The sequence below is a fragment of the Cryptotermes secundus genome, unplaced genomic scaffold (assembly GCF_002891405.2).
Source record: "Cryptotermes secundus unplaced genomic scaffold, Csec_1.0 scaffold330, whole genome shotgun sequence".
In the NCBI taxonomy this organism is placed as follows: Eukaryota; Metazoa; Arthropoda; class Insecta; order Blattodea; family Kalotermitidae; genus Cryptotermes; species Cryptotermes secundus.
The window spans coordinates 1,708,729-1,731,486 of record NW_019734317.1 but is presented as its reverse complement, the minus strand read 5'-3'; the positions used below and the strand labels follow the sequence as shown (position 1 = coordinate 1,731,486).

General features: G+C 39.8%; 1 protein-coding gene across 5 annotated transcripts in view; it reads left to right on the top strand.

Moving 5' to 3' along the window:
* The first annotated feature begins 122 nt into the window (after positions 1-122).
* The window catches only part of LOC111868541 (long-chain-fatty-acid--CoA ligase 4), a 70,636-nt gene continuing 48,000 nt past the window's right edge, over positions 123-22,758 (top strand). Inside the window, exon 1 of one of the 5 annotated variants that reach the window (XM_023859265.2) lies at positions 123-239. The gene's annotated coding sequence lies outside the window, so the exon portion shown is untranslated. Of the gene's footprint in view, positions 240-10,089; positions 10,196-20,431; positions 20,589-22,758 lie in introns of those variants that run through there. The other 4 variants (XM_023859261.2, XM_023859263.1, XM_023859262.2 and 1 more) reach the window with 4 other exon arrangements.

Below are 22,758 nucleotides of genomic sequence, written 5' to 3'. Positions count from 1 at the left end.
GGATGGAACTTCAACTTTACTACATCAGATGGCAGTGCAAACGTAAGTACGTGTGTGTGTGTGTGTGTGTGTGTGTGTGTGTATAATGTTTGGAAACTTGTAAGGTATGCAGGCATTAATGGTTATGAAGTTATAACAACAAAAATTGGTGTTACACAAAACAACAATTTTGTTTTGTAAGGCAAATTTGTCACTTACTGCCTTCCACATAGCCCACAGTAGGTCGGGGGATTCACCAGGTAAGGAAACAAAGGCTATAATTTTGTCTTCAGCACCACAATTAGACAAAAAGCACTGCAAAACTATTGGAAAAAGTCTGATGTCTTCTTTGTTTGATGCATCTAAACTGACTGTATTGCGGTTTATTTTATTCAAATCCTTTATTACTTCGCCCAGTACATACGGCGAGAAAACGTTTGTAATTATTTCTTCCGATTTGGTACGTGAAGTAAATTTTGGTTCATAAATTTTATTTATCAATGTCGCCAAGCAGCCATTTGTGTGACAACTTTGGCCGTGACGCACAGTATGATAAGGAATAAGAGCTTCAATTGCTGCAATTTTATCACGTTCATTAGGGGAAGCTCCCTATCACCCATCGTGAGCAACATCTTCATGGAACATTTTGAGAAATTGGCTCTTGAATCGGCACAACGTAAACCACCGCTGTGGCTCCGGTACGTTGATGAAACGTTTGTGGTCTGGCCTCACGGTCCAGAGCAGTTGCAGGATTTCCTCAGCCACTTCAACAGTTTAAGGCCGTCCATCAAGTTCACCATGGAAACAGTGTCATACAATGCAACTGCATTTCTTGATGTGCTAGTCAGCAAGGAAGAGACGACGCTAGCCACCAAAGTCTACAGGGAACACACCCACACTGGCCGGTATTCTAATCGTCGTTAGCCCTTACGTTGAGTTCCACTTGTTCTCTCTCTAACTGCCCTTCTTGCTCTCATGTGTCGATCGATGCCCGCCGGTTCCTGGGTCGGACACCTACCTTTACCGTAGTGGTCATTACTGCTGCTGCTGGGTGGTATCCACGGCTGCGTGGGTCTTGCCCGGCTCCTCCACTTTTATGCGCCGCTTCCTCGTTGCTGTTTGGTTCAGAGTAGGTTGTGGAATTACTCTGAATTTGAATCGGTATGGGCGCCAGTGGACTTTGGTGCAATCCACGAATTTGGAACGGGGTAAACAAAATTGGGTGGGGGACGTGGATAGGTGGGCGTTTGGAGTTTCGACCGCTCAGTTGGTAGGACAAGATTCTGTCTCAGGGCGACGTCTGGGCCTTGCTCACACAAGGAGATAGAGAACACTTGAAACACACTTCACTCAACACTGTCGCTCTTTATTGCAGATGCGAACGAGAATTACCTATTACAAGGCTGTAACACTGTTGAATTTGTGTACCGGACTTGGGCAACACCGATTTAATGTATGGGAGGTCCGAATGTCGTGATGCTACTACTGTCACTCTCTAAGACGACTGGTCGCTCCGGAGAGGCAGAAGTCTTGTCGGTTCCGGGAACGCCCGGTTTCCTCTCCTCTGAATTTTTACGATTGGCTGGACCTAAAATTGGGGTGTTAGTCTCATTTACATTCCGCCAATCCCTAACGAGATCCAAGTAAATTTGGGCCTAAGTACTAGGCGGTCCCTCTGACAGAAATCGCTCGGCACGCCTCTCCGAAAATTATTGCGAGTCGTATCTGTCAAGCCTCAAATTTTCAAAGACTCGTACAGCCGAAGTTAAGCATTGAAATTCCCAGAAAACGCAGCGGGACACTTCCTGTTCTGTTCTGGGTTTACAAGTTACATGCAGCTTGCCTGTCTCTAAAAAAGGTCAGATGTCTTTCTTGACGCCTGCTGGTGCTGGGATCCATCGTGTTTCATCCTTTGTTAACTGGCAATAGATTTCTTTTCCTTGTAGAAATTATAATTAATAATGTAAATTAACAACATTAAAGATATTCCTGCATGGTGCGGTTACATACCTCAACTTCAACTGTAACCATCCGCCACATGTGCAAAGAGGTTTGATTCAGAGTCTGCACAATAGAGCTTCCACCACACGCCAAGAACGACAAGATCTGGTTAATTAGCCAACGTACATCATTTAGACAATTACCATTCAATTTGTGCATTCATGCCAACAATGATGTGATGAGAATATGTATATAAATTAATGACGATTGTCATTAATATTTTAGTATTTAAGACGTACAAATTATACACTATGATTAAGAGAAACAGTTTTGGCTCAAATACGTCAACGTTCCAACAAACAACCTTAGTAGCTGAAGCGTAGCTAACAGGACAGTTTTACTAGAAGAGTAGACATTAAGCCTGACACGTCTAGTAGAAACTGGAAGTTCGGCGGTTTCCAAAAGGGCCATATATGGAACCAACATAAAATTGAATATGAAGCAATGCAGCGAGTTAATACTCCTGCTATGTATGGTGTGCAATTTTAACTTCTCTAAAAACAATTGAAAGAGTGGGCAACAATTTTCTGCTGGGTGCCTTTCAGTTTGTTGGCATCAGTAGATATATTAGAATTCCAAATACCAGTCGCGTATTCAAACTTAAATCCAACTAACAAAAATGCATTCCAGGGATGCGAAGGTGAACGTTAGGCTGCCAACTAGACCCAACAACTTAATGCAGCAGAAAAATATATTGTTGAGATGGTTACTCGAATGAAGTTTAGAATATAGGTTTATCTCCACACCTTTAGTAAGGTCGGTACGTGTCACAGAGGATGGGCATTTTATACTTGAAATCAGTATGTAATTTTTCCTTAAGAAAGATAGAACTCTAGTTTTACAGATACTGCATGTCATATAGTTAGCAGCGCACCAACATCGTATAGAATCAATATCGGGCTCTAGACAACCTTCAGGAGAATTAATAGCTCGGCAGATGTTTATATAATCTGTAAAAAGTAGAAGCCTAGAGTAGTTAATTCTATCATATAAGTCGTTGAAAAGCAGAGGCCACAGATCAAATCATTGAGGAACACAGATATATAAGTTAAAATGCCATAAGCACATATCTGGGATTGTCTGTTTGTTAGGTAACGACAAAACCAGTTTACAGTACAACCAGAGAGTTCAAGATCGCTAACGGCATGAAGAAGCAAGGTGTCCATAAGGAAGCCAAATAGACTGCTGACATCAAAATAAATGTCATCAGCTCTTCGTTGACAGCCGACTGAAGGGTAACAAGCAGGGCTCGGATTTTGATGACATGTCATATTTTTTTCCTTGTATCCTATGCGATGCTCTTAAATATATACATCTCGGATATGAGCTGCTGGTTACAGAAATGCAAATTTTATAGGTAACTTTTTGTAATTTTTAGGTTTAAGGTCATTTTTTAATTTTGGGGATCATTTTTTGGTAAATTTTGGGGCTTTTAAGGGTATTTCTTGTCATTTTTTGGCGATTTTAGGGAATTTTTCTTCATATGTTTCCTCAAATGTGAATAATATGGAAGCAAAGTGTTCTTTCTCTTTCTCCTAAGCGGTCTCTACAAAGGCCATAGTATACAATAATAGGTTGTAATCCTGGCCCGTCCTTTCCGTTCTACTACTCACACTGCGGCTCTTTGTACAAAGCAATTTGCTTAGTTACACATATTTCTAGCCGGAATCTCTTGCTTCATATGACATTGTTGTTCAATAAAATTCCTTCTGTCTTCAGTTCCTCGCCCTTGACCATACAGTTGACGAAAAGTTCTCGGTGAGAAAAGTTCAGTTCTGTGTTGCGCTGGAATGATTAATTTTATCACGATGCCAAAAGCAAAGCCAACTAAATCGTGTCATTTAAAGCTGAGTTTGGAGATGATATATTTTCAACTGACGGTGACATTTTATACTGCAAGATGTGTGACACAAAAGTAGCGGCAGAAAAAAGATTCACGGTACAACAACATATCGGCCCCAACAAGCATATACGGGCGGTGCAAGTTTCGAACAAAAAGAAAGCTGTGCAAATGTTAGTGCAGCAGTGTTCATCTGGAGGTGGAAATAAGTCACTGGAATTTTTCAGAAATCTGTGTGATGCTCTGGCGTCTGCAAATATTCCGTTTTGGGCTCTGAACAATGGAAAACTGAAAAAATTTCTGGAAATAAACTGTGGTCGTTCCATCCCGGATGAATCCACCCTCAGGAAGAACTACCTTTCCCGGTGCTACAACAGTATCCTGGAAATGGTTAGGAATAAAGTGCACGGGAAGAAGATTTTCGTTTCCATTGATGAGACCTGCGATACGGAGACAAGCGTCATCATTGGAACCTTGGAAATTGGCGGACCGGGTGAAGTGTTTCAGCTTACGAGTGAGGTGCTAGAATCCGTTAATCATTCCACAATTTGGAAACTCTTCGACAGGTCGATGTTTCTACTGTGGCCAGAGGGTATACGACACGACGACGTCTTGCTTTTTGTGACCGATGCAGCCCCATATATTATAAAAGCAGGCAAATCAATAAAGTCTTTATATACGAAATTGGTGCACGTTATTTGCCCAGCTCATGCACTGCATAGAATGACGGAGGAAGTGGGATCAAAATTTCCTCAAGTGGATGCTCTCATGTCGAGGACGAAGAAGATTTTCGTCAAAGCTCCAGCTCGTAAATTGCATTTTAAATCTATGGCTCCTGGTGTTCCACTGCCACCGGAAACCTTCGTTACAAGGTGGGTAACGTGGATTGATGCTGCAATTTACTTTTGCGATCATTTTCAGGTAGTGAAGAACACTGTAGATTCAATGAAGACGGAGGATGCGAGGGAAATTGAAGCCGCTCAGGAACAGTTCTCGTGCATCGAAATGGAAGGACAGCTGGCCATCATAAAGGCAAATTTCAGTTCCTTGACAGAAGGAATCCAATGCTTGCAGGGAAAAGAAGCAACGCTAGAAGACTCGCTCGCTTTGGTGAAAAAAAAAAAAGCCAGTGATTTGGAGAAAGTGTCAGGGGCATTCGTAAAATGGTGTCGAGAAAAATGAGAAGTGTTCTGGACAAAAACTCAGGTTATGAAACATTATGCAGCATTTTTCGAATTCTGACATATTACATTTTTGGTTCATATTTTAGGTAATTTTTCTGGATTTTTTCGGTCATTTATAGGTCATTTTTTTTAAATATTTTCAGACCATCAAAATCCGGGCCCTGGTAATAAGTATTGTGGCGTGTAGAAACAATGACCGCGAAAAAGCAACTATACAACAGCCACTGCTGAGTAACGGCTCCGCAAACAAACACGTTTCTACGACAACGAGAGAACAGCAATAATGAAAGAGACATTTCCTACGTGAGATCATGTCAAGATAGAAAACTGCTAGCGTTCATACGTTGTGAGCTGTTGCTGTTAGAATGTGGCAGCTGAAACCTGTGACATTTCGGGAACCGAGAGGAGAGGCGACGTCCACCATTGAAAGTTGCTACCAAGCAACGGCAGTGAAGAATTGAGTGTGAACACTGGTGTGTGTGTGTGTGTGTGTGATAGTGAATTGTAAATTGTAGTCACGCACTATATCAAAGTGTGCAATAAATCGAGGCATCAGTTCAAGACCCGTGTATAGGCACTCTATCACGTGACAGTATAATAAATATTTTGTGGTACGTCTTAGAATAGTCTGAAGCCACGATGTGTGTAACGTCACCCATTTTAACCTTCATTTGATGTACAGATCTATCAAGGCTCTGAGATCTAGAAGTGATTGGATTTGAGTGGAAAACATCAGTTTCAAATTTATGACGCTGATGTAAATTCATTTTGTGACAAAGTAGATACCACGAAGACAAACACAAGAACCATAGTAATCGCAAATAATTAGATTCGTCAAGAAATAAACATACAAATTTCGAAATAGGTATGCTCATATTTTGTCATTAGAATACGGAAAAAATTCAAAATAGCTACTAAGCCGCTTGAAGACTTTTCGAGATTAAAATATTTGGGAAGTGCACCAAACTATGATAATTATCATAGTTTGGTCTTAATTAATTAAATTAATTAAAACAATTATAATTGTTTTAATAATGAAATTAAGACCATATTATATTTCAGGAACACTTGTTACCACTTAGCTCCGGAGAGTGGAGGAGTGTTTACATTAACCGTGTCAGCCCAACTAACATACTGAAAAATGAAATTAAATTATGTTTTCCCCATGGTTCGGTGGTACTACATATGTGGCAAGAAAAGTTATAAGATAGTAGAAGTTCGGGACTGTGTTGTAGAGTTTTTAATAATATTATGGATATGTGGATATTAAAAATTCGTCGCTGAAGTATAATAACATTCGAGATGAATGTTCTCTCAAAGTAGCACATAGAATATCATGAAATGCTTATTGGAAAAGTCAATGCCAGTAGATACATTGCTAAATGTTTGATATGTGCTATTTTCTGCCTCTCCCCAAAATAACTTCCTTCTAAAGAATATGTGGAATGGACAGAATTGGAGAACAAAGAAAACTATTCAGAGTACCTTCACCGCAGGGCTCAGTAAAAACGTAAAAGTAAAGGTATCCCTGTAATAAGCCGTGGAGGCCCATAGGGCTGTGAGATGTTGAGGTTCCCACATTTTATAGACAATCGGTTCATAGATGGCGGCAAGGTTGTCAGCCCTACCCGCCGGCCACCCTTAGCCCCAAGAATATCCCAAGAATATTCCTGGTACTCATTTCTGTTAGAGGCTTAGCCGACCCCAGGGCCATAGTGCGGCTGGAAGGATTGCGTCAATTGGAAAAAGTCCAATGACCGCTTCGGGAATTGAACCCGTGACCTTCCGGCTTGTAGCATAGTGTCTCAACCAACTACGCTACCGGGCCCAGTACATGGAGAAACTTCGTGTTTTCTTTAAAAATTCGATTGTTTTTGTTGTAAACTTTTTCACAACGGCTTTATTCGGTCCACTTCAACTCTGACGACGAGCAAAACATGAGAAGCGAAACTATCTGCCTTTGTGTCTATAATTGAAGATGATTTCTGTAGGTGTAACTGGAGAATTTCAACTTTCGCCTTTTCTTCGTTGTGTGACTCCTGACAGCAACATACAAGAATGATTTATGTGATTCTCGAAAGTTAGTAAAACCCGCTTTTTGCTTCCTTGGCAGGGAGTATTTTTAACCGAATAAATTAATTCGAGTTATGTGAGGCGCTTGTTGCTCATATGTAGGTAGGTACTACATTTATGGCGGGCGAGCGTAACGGACTGCATAAATAAATTTGTGACAAATAAGTTACATATTTTTTTCGTAAATGGTTATGCTCATAAGTTGTACTTAATGCCGAAGAAATCAGGTTGATATATGTCGGAGTGTAACGTTTTCTTTGAAACGCTGTTTTGTTTCGCAGCCTTAGCCCTAAATCATAAAAGAATTTCGTTTGACAAGCCTGTTACGAGACGCATATCTTCAGTTGTCCTGTCGTTCCTCAGCTGAAAACAGAAATTACGTGTATCTGTTTCCTAAAATCAGTGATGAATAATAGAGAGAGTCAGACAACGAAACGTGTCATGATATCATGATAGTCTTCAATATGTTGATTTCAATTTTTATTTGAAAACATTTTTCCGATGTGCTGTCGCAAGCCATGTCCACCGAAGTACGTATTGGGTATGAAGTGTCAGTAAGATATAAGTATTGTCACTAAATGTTTTGCGTGGCGGTATCTTATAATGAGAATTCTGACAATATTACACAGACAGGACCAAACTTACGAAAACTTCGGTAGGCCAGAGTTTTTTCTTTTTTGACTGGGAGTGGTTAAATTAGTACTTTGAGTGGATTTAGTTTTTCTTTATAGATTTAGGTCCATGTATTAATATGGAACGATTATTTATTGTAATTAACCATCAACACTTATGATAGTGCTTTTGTAAATCCGCTGGAAAATTAATTTCTCTTCTTCTCAGTTGATAAATAATTTGTTCGAGAAGGGCAAATTTTCAGTTACAAGAAACCGTCTTGATAGTACACACACAAACATGAATTCGGTTAAAATTTATCATACTTGATCTTGGAGAAAGTTGCCTTGAATGTATTTTTATTTTTAATGTTTGCATCCTGTTGCAAGAGTATAACTAATAATACAAATTCCACCGTCAACGCAACTATAATTTATTATTTATCATAGTTGCGTTGACTGGGTAATTTGTATTGTTAGTGTTTTGAGTTTAATTTTCGCTGGATATTTTATGTTAGGTTAATGCTTTAGTTGGGGTTTTATTTATTTTATTGCCCATTGATGTACATCAGTGGACAATGATATTATAATTATTTCTAATAAATATGCGTTTTTTCCACTTTATACTTCTCGGGATATAACTTTGTTTCTGCCATCTACCGTCACTCCTTGGAATTTCTACCGTCCTAGAAGAATGTTGCAGATCCGTGCCTTCTATACTTGATCTAAGTTTCAGTACCAGAACGTCTTAATTATCTTATCTACGAATTATTCCGTATCTCTATAAGATATTGAATCATCAGTACAGAAAATTTCTTTCGTTAATATCACAGTTTTGTCGCAAACATTGAACTTTACTAATAGATGTTTGTCAGCTAAGGGAAGTTTAGTTTCTCTTTTTGATCTGTGACAATATGTTGGGTATCCTGAGACTTGTGTTCGTACAATATAGCTTGACAAAGATAAGCGGTGCTATAAAACAGGTCTGTTGCTGTGTAAGGAAACAGATTAATTTTACTTTGAGATTTTCTTCCGCTGGGATAGCTGAATCGGTATAAAGATTAAATTACAGACTAAATAACCGGGAGTCGAGGTTCTATTTCCGGCAGGGCCAAGAGATTTTTCGCTTTTTCACAGCGTCCAGACTTCCAGACTGGCTCTGAGGCCCGCCCACACCCTATTTAATTGGCACCAGGTAATCTTTCTCCCGGAGTACAGCAGCTATGGCGTGAACCTGACTATTCGCCTCCAAGTAGTGCCGACGTTAAGAATGCACTATACTTTCATTCGTACATATGGGCGTCGCCCCATTCTTTCCATAGAGGGGGCGTTAGCCAGAAAATCTGCGTACAAACTTATGTTTAGGCCATTTCGTATTTTTACGAATCCTCCTAAAGTTGTGGGTCTCTGTACTGAAGCATAGTTCGCGCCACAAATTTGGTACTAGTATTCAATATACTCGTTTCTACTTTCTTGTTCAATTGTAATCTTAAAAAAAAAAAAAGGTGAATTGTATGTTGGCTTCTGCGTGGTGCGATGCTTATTTACGCACAGTGACAACTTTACATATTTGTCGGCTGTATTTAGGGTACAGTTGTGTAATGGCAATGCGTTGAATCTTCCATACGCGGCACGCGTTCCATGTGTAATAATTTGTTATTGCGTCAGCAATTAATAATGGTAATACATGTATTTCCACGTCTGTGTCGTACATTTCTTTGTTTTTAGGTCTGGGGTGTAATTAAGAGAGTGTTTATTTTGAAGATGCCTAGACGTGATGGTTTGATCAAAATTGGTTTAGAGTGACAAATTGTGATTCTACATAATATAGAGAAAGTAAACTAAATCTAAAATTAACATATTGAAACGAAACTATGCAATAATTCGGAACTGTGGGGTAGACAAAATTAATGCCTGAAATCTTATATTCTGGTTTAATGGGAGCTACGAATTGCATTATTTTACTGTATTGAGAGCATTACATCTGTAACTTACGTACAGGTATTTAGTTTAGCACGTGTATTTTTTTAATATTGTCTGAAGCGTAGAAAAGTGTTAGGAAATTACATATAAAAGCATGGAATTTTGCGTACAGTAATTTTTAACAGTCCTAGGCTGAACTTGAATGTGTATATTATACTAGTTGTAATTGTAAATTTGTAGTAGACAGTCTTCCTTGGTTTAAAAATTTGTGTCGTTTACGCATGCCCATTAAGCTTGTATTCGAATATCTGGAGAACTAATTTGTTCATTGATCGCCTGTACAGCCAACGTTAGACCCCTACGCTAGTCCTAGTTTCATGCATGTCTACGTCAGCAATCACGCCACTACCCTCCCACCGACGTTCTCGTTTCTGATTGGCTAATCTTTGGGAACCGAAAATACGACCGAGGCGCCGCGGTAGTGTGTTTTATCGAAGACAACCGTCGTGTGAGGATACAATTGTCACTGGTGCTTTGAGGTTGGAAAGTTTAGTTAGTTTCTGAAGTGCAGATTCTTCTGACCCGTAAGTATTGCATAAAACAGCACTTCTCTACTCTTCACTGCTATTTTTATTCATTCATTTATCATTTTCGTTGTTCTGCTGAATCGATGAATTTTCATTCTCACTTGTTCCATTTGACATTTGCTTGTTTTGAATGACAGTTCGCAATACATATATGCTACAAGATTCATGTGTAACGGAACACGTGCTATGATATTGAGGTTCTCGAGGTAGGCTTGGTATGTGATGCCCTATAGTTTGGTAGAGAGGAACCACATTTCTAAGAAAAAAAATTGCTGCATCTATCTTCAAGGCACGTTCTTCTACCCCGAAGATAGATGCAGCAAGTTCCTCCTCCAGTTTGTCACCACTCTACCAAGCTACACGGCGTCACATCCCAGTAGACTGTAATCTTCATATTAATCACCATGAGAATCTCAAATCTCACTATAAGCTAAATGTTCAGAGATATTTTTACAGGCCTCTTTAAACGAAATAAAACCCATTACTGTTTGTAGCAGAAGATAACTTGCTGTATTGTCTCTTTCTAACATTAATAACATACTAATAATTAGCAATATTATTGTTTATGGTGACAGTGATGATAATAGTAATAGTAATTGAGATGCTCAGTTCAAATCTCAGCCAGAGGACAGGCTATCCTGACTCTATGGTTTTTTTTTCAGTTACCAAGGTTATTGCCAGGATAGTATCTTCACTAGACCACGACTTCTTCCTTCTAAACTCTTTCCAAGTTGTTATTGTTTAGTTATCCCACCATTCAACCCTGTACAATTTGAGATACTGACACCGTCATAAAATTAGCCATAGAAACTCAAATGAATGCCCAATGCCATTTATTTAATATCCAGAAACAAGAAAAGTGACTGTAAATCTTTCTGAGGATAGTTTATTACATTTGGGATTACTGATTTTCTGGACTTGTAGATCACCTTGTATTGCAAAAGAATACAGTGTTTCAGAAACTGGATATTTTTCCATCTTAGTATGAAAAGTTGGAGGGGCACCTGTTGATTGAGTGAGTGATTGAGGCACTTTTTGTTTTTTTATGACATCTCTCCTGAGAGACTAGCTCTGTAGATTAGACCAAACTGAGTAGGGTTTTACCTGAAGACAGAGATAGAATTCAGTCTCTGAAACGTTTTTTAAATAAAAAACAGCATGATGGATGATGTCCAAAAACAGTAATTTTATTAACAAATTATCTTCACAAAGTCATAGATCTTATTCATTGATTGAGAACAGCATTTCTAATTGATCTACTTGAGTAGGTGCCTCCTCACTTTTTCCCTGAAGATCAAAACATATCCAGTTTCCAAAACTGGTGTTGATCTAGAATACCAGAGGATGGACAACATCCAGGTAGTAAACATCCCAAGTAAAGTGAATGTATAGTAATTTGAGGCTGTGCAAACTGATACCTGTAGGATCTGGTTTAACATAGCTTCCATCAGTTGTTTGACTTGTTGATAATTTAAATTGGCAAATGTCCAAGATAAAGGGTAGAGGCCTAAGAAACGCATGAAACATGTTTTTGAATAGTGTAGAGATGATCTCCAACAACCTTAAAGGTTAGATTTTTGTTTCTGAAAATTGTATTTGTAAGACTGTCTAATTATACTTTTGTTAAGCATTGCTTATCGTTTGCCTGAGTAAAGGTTTTGGGAAATGTAGGATTTGAGGCCTTCACAGCAATGGTCACGAAGAGTTCCATCATCCGGAATATAATGCCCATTAGTCTGCTGAAAGGCAACCCACCGACGATTCCATCTTTAGGGCTGAAGAATAAATCCAAGCAAGAAACCAGCGTGAAGCAGGCAGCAAGTAGAGCTCTGTTTGCTTCCTATGACATCTTCATCTGAATCGTTGGTTTACTTTCAGCAGACTACGCAGTGTTATATCCCAGAATATAGCACTCCTTGTTTTGAGAAATATTTATCAGTGAGTGGCAGGGGAAGCTGGAAAGACTTGAGAAAACCTGTTACAGCATTATTTGTCCAGCTAATTACTGTTTGCATTATCAGTTGGTGATGCCCAGAATACTCTTCTGGTGTGTAACCCATCTAGCCCATAAGGAGGCCACTGATGTTTAGGAGAATCGTGGCTCCTCTAGGGTTGAGTAAGCCAAGCAAGAAATTAGGAAGAAGCAGGCATGAAGCTAAGCTTGACCTACTCTTTGACTTTGAAAATGGAGGCAGTACGTTCTTCCAAAAGGAGGACTTCTCTTGGACTACTCTGTGAGACTCTATCTTGAGATTTTCAAGGACTGCAGAAAGCCCAAAGCACTAAAGGCAAGGTAGACAACATGGATCAGTGACTACTACCTGAGCAAAAACATTCACCACTTTCGCTGTCTTGGCTGTTCAAGCTAGTTGCCAGTATGCTCAGAACTGATCATATATTGCTGTACTACATATAGTAGATAGGTCTGTTTCCATCCCTTCCTCCTTTACCCCTGTTTCCTTACTCCTAAAATTAGAGTTTCGTACAGTATGCAGAATTATAGCCCAGACGGTAGTATTCTTCATATTCACCACTGTGAGAACTTCAGATCTGGTATGTTGTTGCTGGTCTGTTGTTACTAGTCCCAATTGCTATCTTAAAATGTTAAAATTATCTCATACCTTCTAACTGCAGGGGCACGCGGTAGCGTAGTTGGTTGAGGCACTATGCTACAAGCCGGAAGGTTGTGGGTTCAAGTCCTGATGAGGTCATTGGATTTTTTTTTCAATTGACCTAATCCTTCCAGCTGCACTATGGCCCTGGGGTCAACTCAGCCTCTAACAGAAATGAGTACCAGGAGTATTCTTGGCGGTAAATGGTGGCCGGCACATAAGGCTGACAAACTTGCTGCCATCTGTGAGCCAACTGTCTATAAAATGTGGGAACCTCAGCATCTCACAACCCTGTGGGCCTCTACAGCCTGTTACAGGGATACATTACTTTTTACGTTTTTACTTTCCAACTGCAATTTTATCTGTTGTCTGGTATGGGTTTGAAACTTCGAATTGAGTAAGAAGATATAGACTGGATTCATCTGGCCCAAGGTAGAGACCAGTGGCAGACTCCTGTGAACACATTAATGAACCATCGGGTTCCATAAGGGACGAATTTCTTGACCATCAGGGGAACTGTTAAATTTTCAAAATGATTTCCAGACTTGTATTTGTTGTATTGAAATTTACCAGCGTAGTGTTCAACTGTTGGGCAGCGGTATATCAAATTGCACACAGGTTATAAAATTGTGTTCACAGTTTGTGTGAAATTTTCATATTTAGAGAAATGACCAGGCATACCTCATCAGCATTTTATTAAGCCTTGTTTATGGAGTAAGACGCCCTATGTGGAGATCACGACCTGTGTGCGTATGTGTGTGACCTGGTGTCAGCTCCTAAACAGTTGAATAGATGTGCTTAAAATTTACTAAATGTTCTTAGACAGTTCAGAGTTTCAGTCATATTGATCTGTAACAAAGCTTGTTTTACATAAGGTCATCATAAATGGACTTAACCAAATGTCCCCAAACCTTTTCAAAGATATTGTTGAAAATTTACTTGGAAGAGAAAATTACACTGTGATCCATTTTTTACTTATGATTTTTAAATATGTTGATCATAATAAATCCTGGTTTACGTAAGTTCGTAAACAGACTTTTCATTATATCCCATAAACAGTTTAAATATAATGTTGGAGTTTTATGTGAAATAAGTACACCAAAATTTGGGCAATTCAGATTTTAAGCCATATCTATTTATCCATAATAAGGCCTTGGTTACTCAAGATCATATGTAGATCTATACGTCCACTCCCCTATATGTCCTCATGGCATAGTTAAGCACAGGGACAACTTTACCGTACTCAAGATCATAAATGGACCTTCCCATATATCCCATAAAGCATTTCATAGATGTTTAAATGTAATATGGAAGATTTACACTAAAAGTTGTTGGGGAAACTCTCATTTTCATTTGTATTAGTCTGTAACAAAGCCTAGAATACCCAAAACAATAAATAGACTTAGTCATTTATAGCATAAACAGTTTGACAGATTTTGTTGAAATTTGGTATGGGAGGTTGTTGTTAGGAAATTCCCATTTACAGCCATATTGACCCATAATGACCCATAATGACTAGTTTCCCATAAATGATCCTTTCTATATAACACATAAACCTTTCCATATTTTCATAAAATCCTATGTGGGAGACTTTCACTAATTTGAATTTAATTATTAATTCTTATATCTAAGTACATTTACATAGACAGCTGCTGATAACTTTATGTACATTATGGAGACACCATTTCCAGTCATGTTTGGGTTTGCGAGTGTTCCAAATTGATTTTGAATAATATGCAGTTCTAATGAAAACTTTCATTGTAAGAAGCCTCCTTTGGCCTTGCATTGCCCAGGGCGTTTGTCAAGTGAATCTTTGAAAAATGTCATGATGTAAGATCTGCCATGCCATAAGATGAAAGCGGGGTATGCAGTATGACATTTGCTAAGGCATAATACGAGAGTCGTACTGAAAGTCATGAGCAACAGTTTTTTGTAAAGTAACATGCTTTATTATTGACAAACCAAATACACCACCTCAATCTACAGACCTTTCTTTATTTTTCCACATAATCGCCACTTCTTTGTACACATTTCTCCCAGCATTCTGGAAGTTTGAAAATTCCCCTTCTGTAAAATTCCGTTCCAGCCATCCGAAGACACTGACACACTGCTTTCTGAATTGCCTCCCTTGTCTCAAATCCAAAAAGATGGTAGTTGGAGGGTGCCAGATCAGGGCTATAGGAGGGGTGTGGAAGAACTTCCCACCCCATCTTTGCAGTTGCTTCCAATGCGAGGCGAGCGGCGTGGGGGCGAGCATTGTCATGCAGGACGATGATGTTTTGTCCCGGGCGTTTATCGAGCAATGCACGACGGAGCTTGTGCAGCGTCTGGACATAACCGAGCAGCATTGATGGTTTGTCCAGGTTCCAGGAATTCTGCCAGAATAAACCCCTCTGCATCCCAGAACACTGTGCCCATCACCTTTGCAGCTGATGGCACTGTCTTTGCCTTCTTTTTTGATGGTGAATGCAAATGGTGCCATTCCATACTCTGCCGTTTCATTTCAGGCTTGAAATGGTGAAACCAGCTTCCATCACCTGTCACAATACAGAGCAAAAAATAATCGCCTTCATGTCGATATCTCTGCAGCGGTTCTGAGGTGATGGCTTTTCGCTGACCTTTGTGGTTTTCGGTCAATAACCGCGGGACCCAACGAGCACAAACCTTCCTATAGCCCAAGCTTTCAATCATCACCTGTACTGCACTGTGCCCTATTCCAAGTTTTCGGACAATTGGGTCCACAGTCACACGCCTGTCATCTTGAATGATCACCTCCACTCTTTACTTGTTGCGTTCAGTTGAGGCTGTTCGAGGACAGCTCCGATGCTGGTGTTCCCATCTTTAAAATGTTTCACCCATCTTTGAACACTGCTCGCACCCATGCGCACACTTCCATAAGCGTGCTGAAGTCTCTGGTGAATTTCTGCAGCAGGGATTTCCTCTTTCACAAGAAATTCGATGACAGCACGCTGGCGAAACGACATATCGTTGTCGGCCATTTTGTTAGGAGTGATACTGGTCACGTGATGCAAGCTATTGACGTCACAATACACTCAAGGTTAACACAACACCTAGTTCCACCTACCACCATACTCCCTTTCGTCTGCTGTTCCCAGGTTGCATGCAAAAAAAGTTGCTCATGACTTTCCGTACGACCTACGTAATAAGAAAAACACTGCAAGGATGTAGCAATAGGAAGTCATTTGCACGCTGTGGAAACTTCCATCGCTGGCCTGCCATCAAAACAAGAGGTAGAACTGTTTTAGATATACTGCGTCCAACTGTTACCAGCGACGTATGTTGAATTTTCGCGTTACTGTTTAGTCAAAAGAAATATACGCACCGGTATTTGCTGCGAATATTTTCGCTCCAGTGATTGTATGTAAAGCGAGATGGACGCCGAAATTTAGAACTTCTGTGGTCATTAATGACGTTACTTATTTTCGTGAACTTCCCACAAATTCATCTTTATTTGCGAAATGCAGGTTGCACCATGTGCAATGTGTAACAGATGTGACACTACGCCGATGCAATTTATGCACTAAAACATTTCGAAATTAATTTTTATGTTGGTGTGTGTAACATATTGCGGCACAAATTTTCGCGATTAATCATTAGTATGGTACTAGTGAGAGCAAACGCTTTAGCTTTTTGTTTTAGTTTGTTCTTTCTCCTCCACCACCAAATTAATGTGTTCGACTACGATGAACGTAAAACGTATATGAGATTTGGGGTTCTCACAGAGCCGAATGTTAAGGGTGCGGTTAACGTGGAAGTGATGTCGCTGATGGTATGATATGGTGTGTTACCAGCGTTTGAAAGGGACAGAACAAGTTTGCTCAAGCGCTAACGCTTAATTAAATTCGGGAGGTGCTCGGTTCGAATTAGGCCGGAACCCGTGTATCCAGAGGTTTATCGTGGTTTTCATCAGCCCCTGCAGGCCAAACCCAATTAGGTCAGGATCACTTCCTTCCACAGCTCATATAATTCAGCAATCACTGTTTTCCTACCGTCCTACGTGACGTAGTCTGATTACTGACAGCGTCGTTAAATACATCGCATTTAAGTTTAAATTTCTGGAGGAACATTGTAACCCTGAAGGTGGAGGCAGTATGTTCCTCTGAAACGCCAGTAACATTCTACCGGATTACTCGATGTCACGTCCCAGAAGAACGTAGTATTAACATAAGACGTGGCTTACATACATGTTTTATCATTCTGTGTCAAATGAAAACATAATTATCCTGCTTACGTGTTTGAACCATTTTGTTTGTTCTTTAAATGTTCGTTTTTGACTCACGTAATATAAGGTATATTCTACGTGCACACGTATTTGAAAAGTTTGTGACAACACTTGCATTTTTTTTTCAATAACCACCATGGGAAGATGAATATTATTAGTCTTTGTTGATTTTCTCAGACTTGTATTATGGAAATGAATTTATGCGGCCGATGTGTTTGATAACCTGTTGCTCCATTTTTTGGCGGGGCTTCCACGATGAAACCTGCTTTGTTATTTTTTATTATTTGCTTCAATTTCGCATGTCAAGTTCCATTTTACTTATATTGTCACATGTATTAGTGACTTGTAGACGGGGTTTGGATTGGTGAAGCGATTTATTGGATACTCACAAGTCGTAACTACAAATAATTATAACACTCGCAAAATTACTACAACTATAACATATGAAATAACGTTTTCAGCACTTCAACTATTGAATCATCAATCCTCAGTCCTCAGGGACTTTCTCAAACTCAAAGTAAAAGTCATATTGCTAAGTCTTGGTTCCGAGCCTCATATGGGGCTCAAGACCATATATTTATTACTGTTTGACAGTTACGGTCTTGTTTCTGCGGGGCGCCCTCTCTGACGAGAGGACGGGTCTGTCTTTTGTATATGCTGCTGGCACTTGCCAGCGCAGTCTTTCTAGGGTCCGAGTCCCTTGGTACTCGCGACCATATTTTACTGTCTCAGATTTGAGAGTTCCCTTTTCGTCGCCTCCTACGGCTTGCAGGGTCACGGTGGAGGGATTCGACCCCGCCTCCACACGGGTGCATTCTCGTCCTTGTATTCTCAACTCTCCCTCTCTTTTCTCTGGATTCTGTATCCCGGCCTGGCCTTGCTTCATGCGGATCGGAGATAGATACCAGGTACAACAGTTCATTCCTTTGTTATTCGTCGTTGCCATGAAAACGTATGTCAAAATCTGGATAACGTGTTGATTTATCCCAGCGTATTTGTTGCAGCGGAAACGTCTTTCAACTCGTCGTTGTAACGGAAACTTATTGTTTACTTAGTCGTAGCTTATCAACGAGCGTCTTCTCTGACTTCACTATTCCGTTTTTCAGGCGTCATGTCACAGGATTTTTAGTTATTATTATTTTTTTAAACGTTTGGAAAATAGAGTTCTGCTTCACATACTTTACTTTCTCTGTGACCAATACCGTAAATTAAACACTTTTTTTTTTCAGGAACGGACTTAGTAGAACATATTTGTACTTTGTATTTTTCTGTCGAATTATCGTTTCACAGATGCAGAAAGAACGAGAACATCTAAATAATTGCTCCGGGATTAGAATGTTACACTTATCGGAAATACTATTTTTTTTCTGGCACTAATGCAGTCTTGCATGTTGTACTGTAGGCTCTGTCTACTCGTATATAAAGTTTCTGCATTTCATGCCACTTGGAAGTGCATTAAAAGGCGTGACGGGCAAACAGACGCTGCTCTGTTATATGCAATTTATACTAGCTCATTCATACAATCTGCACGGTTGAATATGTGGATATCACACAAATCTGTCATAAAATCTCCCATGTGAAGTTTTGCGTTTGAAGTCTGCATTTGACTAGGCATTGCTGAGTAGGTCAAATCTGGGTTCTTTCCTTTCTTTTCTCCATTTCCTTCGTAATTGTTTCTTTCTTTCTTCAGCGACGCTTTCTCTGCTACAGAGGTCGTATACTGTCAAACTAAACTGTGAATGCGAATGATGCATTTTTAGGACGCGGAACGGAAACTGTTGTGTCTAGTTAAGTACTCTACCGGAGTTTTCTTGTAGAGATTGGGGAAGACCACCTGAAATCTCATTGGGGATAGCCTACCTGGTAATGCAGTTTTCTCTATCCTCTTCATCTCCTTTAGGTCCAAATATTCTCAGCACCCTGTTCTTAAACCTGTTTAATCTCTGGCCTTCACTTAAGGCGAAAGTGTTTCGCATTAGCTCAAAACAACAGATTAAATGTTGTTTGTATATTTCGATCTTTGTGTTTAGATAAGTACGCACTGTTATACCGAACATATCACGTCTAGAAGCTTGCATTCAAAGGTGATCTAATGTCTGTCGAGTTTTTTTCCTTCTGTTCGAAGGATATCAGATTCCGTCATTCTCAATTATGCGCAGACGAGAAACACACAGTGTAATGGCCAGCGTGTTGTCTGTCGAGTTCACAAATAATCCCCGTGACCGGCTTCGGAACCCAGTCGGTCTGCAACCTGCTATATATAGCTGATCCATTTAGGCTTTTGTCGTCATAAGCATTTGCTGTAATTATACGTATGACCCCAAGTTGTAGGCAGGTCTACTTACGGGTCGTTTTAGGGGAGAAAGGATTTTTGGTATTGTAGGTATTTCCCGTATGTAGAGTTTATAGAACTACAGCCAACTCACGGAGGTAGGTCCTTTCTGAGAAGCTAATTCTCCGATTTTTATGCTACCATAAAATTCATTACTGTGTTTACGAGAGTCCATCATTGAATCCAGTTGAATGGAATACCATCTGCGCCTTGGTCTTCCAAGTGGTCTCTTTCCATTCAGGCTTTATGACCAAACTTTTGTATGCATTTTTCATTTCTCTCATGTGTGCTACGTGCCCCCCCCCCAATTGTATCCTTCCTCATGTGATGGAATCGCATCTCTGTCAAATGTGCCCAGCTATATGCTATTTCTAGCATAAATATGATATGGCCAGTAGGAAATGAAGACCGCGTCCTCTTTATTTTTTATTTTTCACACCATCCATAAATCAGACAAATGTAGTCATAACGTTCTATACTTGATTATTGAGGCACCCGGTTTGAATCTCGACAGAGTTCCTGGTTATCCTGACTTGAGATCTTCATGATTTTTCTCCAACGGGTAACGGATAGTAATTTTCGGTTACTGCGTTTGTGTTTTAAATTTGGTGNCCCCCCCAGTAAGTATTCTAATCATAATTCAAAATTAAGCTATTTTACTTTCCCAACCTCCTGTTGTAATGAATACCGAGAGGTCTTTCCCCAGGGATAAAAAGGCGGGCGAGAAGTGACCGCTGAACTCCATCTAGTTCCGAGATTAAGAATGTATGGAACCACACCCCTGTGCCCCAAACATCTTCATAACTTCATTAGTTAAGCACAGGAACAACTTTAGAGCTGCTGGTACGCGTAGTATTGAAGCAGAAACTGCATGCACTAAAGTTTACGGTATTGTTTTGAATTTATTCCCCCTACCGCCCCGCGCAGTCAAATTTTACTTGCGTGTCTTCTTACCTGTGAACATGACTAGTGCAAGTTCGTTATCCTTCAAGACCAATCTGCGAGCGAACTATTGAGAGGATCATTAAAGCAATCATATGGGGGGAAAGTAGCGAATCTCATTGGTTATACTCTCTCACATGACTGTCCTGAGGCAGTGTTTCAGAACAAGTCTTTCGTGTTCATTACAGACGTGAATGTTACAGTGGTGTTGACTATCGAGTGCCGATCCTGCTTTAAAATACCACAGGGACGACAGAGAAGGTAAAAATAGCAACCGATGTACTGTTTCGCGACATTTTTAAGGTTAATGCAATTGGGTAGAATTAGGGTAGCAATTGTAACGTTTGCTTTCGATCTACATGAGAACTTTCACATCTCCATACGAAAATATTAAGATTTCAGAGGGTTATTTCCTACTGAAAAGTAAAATATATGTTGTGTACAATAATTTCATCTGTGGTCATTTTAACTTGAGACGTATAATTGTTAAATATATAAAATTATTCATCGCTACGTAAACTTTAGTTCTAATGTTTAGATAACTCTTTAGGCTATGCGTCTAATTGCCGTCCTTGGTTAATAGTGGTTGCATTTTAAATGAATACATCTAAGCACCAACAACCATATTTGCGTAGAAATACGAATAGTGATGTGAGTAGATTTCTCCTCAATATATAAGAAATTATTTGCTGTAGAGTCAGTGCAATCCTATTTTAACAAATGTCAGAAAATGGTCTCAAGATTAATAGTGTTTAGATTTTACGCTGCCCACTATTTTCTTTTAGGTGTTCAATCAGATTTGAATCACAATACGTACAGCTGTGTGTATTGCATGTAGTTTTGTTGTCCATTTGTAGCATATGCAGATATACTTTCTCTTATTTTAGCGCAAATTCCCTTCCCAGCACATTTCGTTAAATGTACGCAGTATGTGAAAGTGCTTGAAATTAAAAGAATCTGTAGATCTAGCATGATACGGGCTGGCCCAAGTCAGCATACTGAGCAGTGGCTGGACGACCGGCATGAATTTTCCAGGGGTAGAGTTTCTTCTCTTCAGCATCACGTCCAGACCTGCCCTGGAACCCGCCTATCCTTCTATTTCATGGATGTGGGAGTTGAAACGGTCGGAGGGTGTAGCTGACGATTTTTTAGGCCAAGGTTAGGAATACGTGATGCTATACTGTTACTCCGTGCGGTTTCATTGCATGGTGCTTAAGCGCGAGGACATCTGTGGGTTTTATTTTTTGTACGGTTCGAAACTGTGTCTGTCTCTCCATCTGCCTACGCATGAGGCATCTCGAGATCTTCTGAACTGATTGTTTTTATGGCATTTGATACCGGCGAATTTTACTAGAATTTGTTGACATTCCAATTTTGGCTAACTTGGGCAACAGCAACTCCCATCTCTAGCGTACCTTGCTGAATAGGCGATGTGTGAGTGTGGAAAATGTTCGGAGCGGAAGTTGTAGAAAAAAATGAAACATTTCATGCCCAGTACGTTCTGCCCGTTTTACGGCTTTCGAGGTAAAGAGAAGGGAGCAGACAAGCCAGAATTATGCTGTGCTTAAAAAAAGGCAAACTTGTCTCTGTCATTTGGTTCTGGGGATGCAATATACGAGTGGACAGTCCTCCTTTGTCTGAGTTGCAAGAACGCATGCCAGAGGCTCCGTGGTATGTAACGAAAATTTTGCCCCGCTCGTTCATCCTGGTATTGGTCCCTCATGATTATATAAGAGTATTACATAGTAGAAGTGTTTTGTTGAATATTATGTGTAGTGTATCCAAGGAGAAGTCAAGGTCTGTAAGGTCGTTGGATTACCTAGTTTTCAATTCCGCCCGGGGCATGGACATTGCTGCTAGCCTCAATCCCACTGTAATATAAGGAGTGCGTATTTTTCCTACGAAGTTACAGAATTGAATGAGCCCTCAGTAGAACGTAATTTGTATGCTCGTGTGTTATGTGGTTCATGAATAAATGCATTACATACATTTGAGTATTTTTACATCCGTCGGACACAGCAGTTTCTTGTAAAAAATATGCAAATATAGATTTAAATTAAAATCTTAAAAACACTGCATGTTTCGACCTTATTGGGTCATCATCGGGTGTATTGTTTGTGCTTAGTTGCTATTTTTTTTTTTAAATATGGATCCGTATTTTGACTATACTGTATAACATGTAATATTGTGCTTCATAACAAAACTCTTTGTATTATCTACTTTATAGTCTAATTATGTTGATATTCCCCGGTGGTAAAGCGGCTGGGTCGTAAAGCTGACCATTCACGCCCAACTATCGCCGATGTCAAGAAAATGTGGCTCGGTACATCCACTGCCCCATACGCCTTCATGGCGTAGTGCTTAATTAAGCACAATGATAACTTTATGTTGATAATAGATATAATTAAATTAATGTTTATGTAGTCGAAGG